At 39.8% G+C, this 8,184-nt stretch overlaps 2 long non-coding RNA genes across 2 annotated transcripts; one reads left to right on the top strand and one right to left on the bottom strand.

Annotated features, from left to right (window-relative positions):
- The first annotated feature begins 725 nt into the window (after window positions 1-725).
- On the top strand, window positions 726-3,642 carry LOC138957473 (uncharacterized). Its single transcript, XR_011453040.1, has 3 exons — window positions 726-1,085; window positions 2,640-2,814; window positions 3,244-3,642. It is a non-coding gene; the product is annotated as an uncharacterized lncRNA (long non-coding RNA).
- On the bottom strand, window positions 3,487-7,339 carry LOC138957474 (uncharacterized). Its single transcript, XR_011453041.1, has 3 exons — window positions 7,007-7,339; window positions 5,401-5,564; window positions 3,487-3,626 (listed from the first exon to the last, which is right to left on the bottom strand). It is a non-coding gene; the product is annotated as an uncharacterized lncRNA (long non-coding RNA).
- Window positions 7,340-8,184: the final 845 nt, after the last annotated feature.

Raw genomic sequence — 8,184 nt, 5'->3', positions numbered from 1 at the left:
AAGGGATGTAAACCAATAATCACATTACAATAGGACATTTTCATTGGGCGAATTTCGATGAAATATCCAACTGCCAACGTTCCAAACTTTGGAAACAAAATTTAAACAAGAAGAGCAAACGCTCGATCGAGTCACTTTCGCAGTTCTGAATATTATATGAGGCATCAGATGGACAGGAAGAAATTGCTATTCACAACACAATGCATACCTGAAGAATGAGATTGCATGGATCGAGCAACAAAATATTGATCTCTGCTTTTTTCATTTGTTTAATTAAATTACAAGCAGAGGCTCCAAAATGCATTAAAAGCAATAAACCAAAAACACAAATCAAGGTTCCTATCATGTTGTATGCGATAATGCCGTGCGCAGTGTATATTTTTTTGGTCTTGTGATACAGGTTTTTTGTTTTTTGCAAGGTGTTGCCGAACAGAAAAGGCTAGTTATCTCCCTTGTTTTTCTGATAACGTTCGTAAAAGGCTACAGATGTAAATACTTTGATGTAAAGAATAATCCTACAAAGTTTCAATCACATCCGATGAACTTTGTCAAAGATATAAAATGTCTAATTTTTCCTTTGACGCTGACCTGTGACCTTGAAAAAGGTCAAAGGTCAACGAAACCATCGTTAAAGTGTAGAGGTCATTGGAGGTCATGACTAAACAAAATATGAGCCCGATCGCTTTGATAGTTTCCGAGAAAAGTCCAACGTTAAAGGAAAAGTCCAAGGTTTAGGGTCACTTTTGATATGTTGACCCTCTTAATTCATCAACCACAAATGCGTGTGTAAAAATGAACACAGAAATCCAAAAAGTATACTTTGACTCGTTTTTGGTTGTTCTGAATCGTTCCATCGCGCGCGCAGTCTTGGCTCATGACCTTGTGCACATACGTGTGCTACGTCACGAGCCTTGAACAACAAACATGGCCGGCTCAAGCAGTGAGGAAGACAAGTGGAATACGGACCGGTTTTCAGCCAGCCTGAGGTTTTAGCGTGCCCGTTTGAGCCTCTTCGTCGTCAAAATGCTGGTGAGGCCACAAGGAACTGCTTGAAACAGAGCCAGCATAAGCAGCAATACGAAATGGTATGTGATTCTCTTTGTTGTGATGTTGACACACTACTACTACTAGTCCGTACCTCTTGCATGCTAGATCGAAGTCAGGTGTGTTTTTCACAGATCAGTTGATGTGCTTCCACAGATCTATAAGCATGTAAAGATTATTGATTCATGCTATTATTTCAGGCATCTGATGTTGTTTATTTTCCTATCTTTAATCAAGGATTTCGTCCTTGAACTGCCCAGTTTAGAATAAATGTTTCCACAGTGATGTTCACACGCGACTATCCTTATTGGCTCACGTAAGTGTAGCCTATGCGATCGTAACTTTGTCTGTCTGTGCGTGCGTGCGTGCGTGCGTCTGTGCGTGTGTATGTCTGTGGTAGAAACTCTAACATTTGAAGACGTCACATTACATTGACGTCACATTATGACGTAAGAGGGTTAGACGTCACGCGAAGGAAGTACTGACAGTCTCGGTCATTATTATTTTGAGCGCGCCGAGACTAGTTGGCAGTCGTGTCCTTGTAAGTAGGCTACATGCAGACAGACAGATCTAGATCTAGTGTCTCGCTTTCTTGCACATTTCACCTATGCTCTTTCTGTGTGTGTGTGTGTGTGTGTGTGTGTGTGTGTGTGTGTGTGTGTGTGTGTGTGTGTGTGTGTGTGTGTGTGACGGAGTGATTGAGTTTGTGTTACTGTTTGTCGATTTCTTACGTGAGCCTTGATGGCTTCGCCTCTTGTTTTCTCTTGGAATTCTGAGTAATTCTTCAGTCACACAACGAAACATGTAGACAGCAAGTTAACATTGCGCAAAGCCTGTTTCTTGCGGACAAAACTGCAATTATCCTGGTATTTTTATTTGCGACAGTAAGACACTACATGACATCGACACCACTAAACAGTGAAACTTTTTTGAAATGGCGGTGGGCTGCTTTCATGTGCTAATACTAATAGTGATCCTGACATTTTTCTTGCGAAACGGTCAAAGGGAAGTAATAAATGAATTTAGTTTTTTAAACGAGCACACGTGATTTCCGATCTCAAACTAGATCTGAAATCATAAGATTTTCTGAGCAGTGGCGAAACGCTGATGGCTAGTGATATCGCAAGCCGTTTTGGAAGCAAATAAGCACTGTCAGACATATGCTGAAACACGATTACAGCAGTTCAAACTTTTTGATCATTGATTTTTAGGAGTACGCAATATCGGACAGTCACACTACAAAAAGACAATGCCTTAGTGCATAGATCGGTATTCTCAAACGTCACTATTTTACTGTAGTAACAAAACCTCACAGTCCCATTAAAAATGTGTGGTGTGTGCCGAAAAGCAACCATATGAGATTCAGTCAGTGGGACCCTGAATCTACCTGGGGTTAAATCGGGTTATTGACTCTCATTACATGAATTTTTAAACTGAATATATATATACATTACATGTACTACTGTTCGTGTTGTTTTTGTGATCCACTGCAATTTCTGTGTGAACCTTAGAATCTCAAGGTAATTTTTGAACGGGGCATACAGATGATACATGTTGCCATGATCACAGAGTGATACGTGTATTTTGCTTATCAGGTGTCAGTGCAGAAACTCCAAGAGGGAACGAAATTCAAATATCTGGAAAACCTGGATGAGGAGATAGACAGCCTAACAGCACATCCTCCTATGTTTGCTCGGACATCTACTACCTTCAAACTGCATACTATGCGTACACACAGGAATATGGACGACTCAACACTGATCAAAATGGGTAAGTAACACAACACAAACAGATGATTTCCATTATGATAGATTTATTTATCTGAAAGTAAAATTGACAACAGAGTGTACAATTTGTTTTCAAATACGAAAATATCACATTGGGTTAAAAAAACAAACATCATATATCATTAAAACTATTCTTTATTTCTAAACACATACATATCAGCATAGTTTATTCATGTAAACATCCTCATTTTGGTTCCCAGTCTATCTGAAATCAAGGTAAGATATATGCCCCAAAAAATAGCGATCACACAGTGCTTCAGCATGAATTTGAAAACCTGCTCTACGTCACATAGACACAGTGTGACTTATGATTCTATCCACCCTCTCCAAACAAACACGTACACGTTTTCTCTGGTACGAATGTCTTAAAAGCTCAAACTAAGCTGCTGTTTTATTCTGTCTTGCTTTGCAGGAAATACAGGCACGTCGCTTACCCATAACAGGCAGCTGGTGCGCTAGCGAGTGGGGTTTCTCGGCAGAAGCATCAGAGTACCATTACCAACCTGTGCAGTCAAAACAATCAGAAATACTTTCCCAAACGGATGAAGAGTGGGGTTCAAACTCCCTGAGCTACAGAAGGCTGAAATATACTTTTACAAATCGTGTGACTGTGTTGAACAGATTCCTGCATGGTTTGAAGATGATACTGGGTTGTCACGTGGTCCGGTACATGGTTCACATTCTGCAACATTTTGTTCCAGACTTTTTCCACTGTTGGTCTACTCCTGCATCAGGTAGTCAGCCCATGAGCCGGTCAGCATAGCCTGTGTCCAGTATTGTCCGTTTGCCTGTTGCCTGAAACATGGTCGTTTGGAAGTAACTAACGATCTCTGCACACATTTTAACATGTGAATAAGAACAGAAAAAGTTTGTCAAAACTAAAGTATACATAGTTTAATTTGCATTTACTTCAAGGCCAGACTTTCTTCTCGTTCATTATTTCTTCATAAAGATTCTGGAAATTAACAAAATGTTTCCCCCTATCAAGGCCTCCTAACTTTTTTTTAAAATGCAGGTCGGTTTGTTGTCATCTGTGCATTACTATCTCTTGCCACCCGTGCGGTCATTGCCACCAGGTATTTCAACAATCAAACCATCTATACAGGCTTAAAGACACGTCCTTTTTCAAAACAGGATTGCTCACTACACAGATCTGCGAAGACTTTTACATAGAAAAAAAAATCTCGTGACTTGAACATATACCAGGAATAAACATCCTGACTGGTTTTTGGAGCTGGATTTTTTTTAGGGAATGTTTTACACGTGTGGCGTTAAAGAAATTAATTCATAAGATTCTACATTCGCAAAGAGTGTTCAGTTCTGGTATTTTTCAAAACGGAATGATGGCCATATCCCATGTAAAAGCCTGGAAAGATTTGAGATTTTGAACCCAATCGTTAACACGGGAAGGGCTGTCCATTTAAGAGGACGCATCCATGCCTGGTTGAGAAATACACTGATAACACAGAAAAAGCACGAGTTTAACCTGCATATTCACAAAACTGGTTCAGAGGCCCGGTAAAGGGAACACATGTTAGTTATTTTAAGAGAACATCACGAAGACCTAATTATTAAATTAAAGCCTTTCTGCACGAATGTACATCTTCTATGAATTATATTCTAAAACGCCACATGTGTAATTCATTCCACACACAAAATCCAGCTCCAAGAAGCAGTGAGGCTGTTGATTATTGGTATGTGTTCAAGTCGACAGATGATTTTTACTGTGTAAACTGAGTCTTGGCAGATCTGATATAGTGAGCAAAGACCTGCATTTTTTTAAACGTGTTCAGAGGCCTTGAAATGGTTAAACATTTTGTTTATTTCAAGTAGTCTTCATGAAGAAAAAGTTAACAATAAGGAAGGAAAATGGGTTGAAATGCAAATTAGATTCCTTTTGACGAACTTTTTATGTTCTTCTTCACGTGTTACATTATGCGAACGTAGATCGCAAGATATTTTCGAAAAAATTCATAGATAAGCCAATCTGCAAACGGACACAAATTCACAATATTTATGAAGCCAATAAATTTGATTCAAGAACAAAGCTTATGTGTTTGAGGTGATGTGCATGGGTATGAATGTTGAATGAGTCCGTCAAAGATACCCTCCATGTCGCCTTACAGTGGAACCTACCATTAAAATTATACCACCTTAAATTACCTTGCTCTTTCAAATGTACTGCTTAAACTTCTTGAACATGCAACTCTTGCTGTCTACCATAAAGACCATCAGGTCAACAACATACTCGTGAATGTTTTGTTTTGGTCTATAATTAAAAATTTCAGAAAATATCCTTTTTTTATATTTTTTTATTCGGAAGCATACTAACTTTATTTGAAACTACTTCGACAGATATAGTTTTGCAGGTTGACGGGAGGTGAGTTACGAAAGAAATTCAATCCATATGTCGCTCAGCACAGAAAGCATAAACGATTAACATGAGTAGAAATGAACTTGTACTTGTTTTCATAATGTATTAATGTATTTGGATGGTATCTGTCAAAGACACTTTCTCGTTTTTTGCAAGGCTAGAATAAGGCACTCATTTTTAAAACAAAAATCTTACGATGAATGGCACGTTGGTTTTCTCCTGTGGTGATTCTGGACGGTAGGAACAGGACTGGTCAACAGTTGCGTTGTGATCACGGAGAACCGGGAAATCTGGAATGGTCACGGTGTCAGTGTCTAGTGACCTGTTCTGACCAGTGGCCGTGAGTGATGATGAAAGGTCTGGAAGTAAAAGAGGAGAGAAAATGAGTGTGAGTATAAATCAATTCGAAAGTATGCTTCTGATCTATACAGTACACTGAACATTTAGACACCCTCTGGAAGTCGTCTGGATGTGTATCCATGTTGTAGCAATTAGACTGGTTTTGCGTCTCTCAGTCAATGCAGAAAGATTTATTCCCTGCACAATTCGTAATCTTCTTGTCTCTAGCATGCAGGTGTCTGTTTACCTTACCGGTTGCACATCCACCAACAATTTAGATCTGGTAAAAATAGCATTAAACCATGATTCCAGCAAACGCTGCCAATTTCATGAATTGATATCAGGGGATAGTTTGCGACTGAATAGAATAGATAACGTGACACACGCATTGTCTTACGTGTCCACAACCCTGACTACTTTTTATATTTAGTCAAGTTTTGACTAAATATTTTAACATCGAGGGGGAATCGAAACGAGGGTCGTGGTGTATGTGTGTGTGTGTGTGTGTGTCTGTGTGTGTGTGTAGAGCGATTCAGACTAAACTACTGGACCGATCTTTATGAAATTTGACATGAGAGTTCCTGGGTATGAAATCCCCGAACGTATTTTTCATTTTTTTGATAAATGTCTTTGATGACGTCATATCCGGCTTTTCGTGAAAGTTGAGGCGGCACTGTCACGCCCTCATTTTTCAACCAAATTGGTTGACATTTTGGTCAAGTAATCTTCGACGAAGCCCGGACTTCGGTATTGCATTTCAGCTTGGTGGCTTAAACATTAATTAATGACTTTGGTCATTAAAAATCTGAAAATTGTAAAAAAAAATAAAAATTTATAAAACGATCCAAATTTACGTTTATCTTATTCTCCATCATTTGCTGATTCCAAAAACATATAAATATGTTATATTCGGATTAAAAACAAGCTCTGAAAATTAAATATATAAAAATTATTATCAAAATTAAATTGTCGAAATCAATTTAAAAACACTTTCATCTTATTCCTTGTCGGTTCCTGATTCCAAAAACATATAGATATGATATGTTTGGATTAAAAACACGCTCAGAAAGTTAAAAAAAAGAGAGGTACAGAAAAGCGTGCTATCCTTCTTAGCGCAACTACTACCCCGCTCTTCTTGTCAATTTCACTGCCTTTGCCATGAGCGGTGGACTGACGATGCTACGAGTATACGGTCTTGCTGAAAAATGGCATTGCGTTCAGTTTCATTCTGTGAGTTCGACAGCTACTTGACTAAATATTGTATTTTCGCCTTACGCGACTTGTTACTCTTACTCTTAGCTCAGCTCAGACCGTTCTGTAACTCTGTAGATCTAGCCTGTGGCGCATCTGTACTCCAGCGAATATCAGCTGGACCCAGACACACTGTTCTGCACCAATTCATATTCGCTGCGCAGCAAAACAATGTTTACGTATGCATGAAAATAAAAGCATGTACTCTGACCTTCAACGCCTTCCTTCTTGTGAGATAATCCGCTGTTCGTATGTCGCCTCGGAGTTTCGATGGCTCGTCGTAATACTGCCCTCTCCGGACTTTTATGAAGGGAAGACACTGCCAGTGGTCAAAACATTTGTTTCAGGGATGAAACGCCAACTTTTGTGCTGCAGAAAAATGGCGAAATCTGTGTCCAGAAAGTGCCCGACACTTTGAAATCTGCACGCTTGTGCTGCACACATCTCTTCCATTTCCACAAGAGACTCAGAGTTTTATGAGGGAAAGTGTGCTATGAAATGCCTGGGGACATTGACGAGTTGTTGCAGTTTGCGGCTGCTCTCCACCGAGGCATTCTTTTCGGGGATAGACTTCTGTGTGAAAATCAAGCTGGTACTAGTGGTAGAATCAACACAATAACTTGTGACGTCACAGTGCACCGACGTCACAGTGCACCGAAAACCACGTGACCACTACTTGACCCCAGGCGACTTGTCTTGGTTAGCCCCGCAACACTAAATCTTCAACTACAACAACAACAATTTTTTTTCAATTTTTAAAATATTTTTCCAGAGATGTTTGTAACATTTGGCATTCGATTTTCAAGTTTTTGGAGATACTTAAAAACCTTGGACTTTTTCTTTAAGGTGGTGTCTACGGACGGCCGGCCGGCCGGCCGGACGGACGGCCGGCCGGCCGGCCGGACAGACTAACACTGACCGATTACATAGAGTCACTTTTTCTCAAGTGACTAAAAATGGTAATTGGAACTTGACGTTCATTATTGACAAAACAATACGTTAAATTTACTAGTTCGTCGACCAGTAGGCGGCCTTTGAAATAGACAGACAAACAAACACTTATCAAACAGGTGATGAACTTACCTCGACATCGTGCACGACTACTCGCTTAAAAAATGCGGGAGAAGTAATGACCAATGACGAACTGAATGACGTAAAAGGAAATCGATGACGCCAGCGTCGAAAGCTTTAGAACACAGGCACAGAGAGATAGAGAGAGAGAGAGAGAGAGAGAGAGAGAGAGAGAGAGAGAGAGAGAGAGAGAGAGAGAGAGAGAGAGAGAGAGAGAGAGAGAGAGAGAGAGAGAGAGAGAGAGGGGGGGGGGAGAATAATTATGTGACTTATGAAGGAGAAAAGAAGATCGAGGGCTCAGGTTGAAACAAAGAATTA

Source organism: Littorina saxatilis, unplaced genomic scaffold, assembly GCF_037325665.1.
Source record: "Littorina saxatilis isolate snail1 unplaced genomic scaffold, US_GU_Lsax_2.0 scaffold_1492, whole genome shotgun sequence".
NCBI lineage: Eukaryota > Metazoa > Mollusca > Gastropoda > Littorinimorpha > Littorinidae > Littorina > Littorina saxatilis.
Note: the sequence above shows the minus strand (reverse complement) of the source record. Positions and strands in the feature narration are given on the sequence as shown.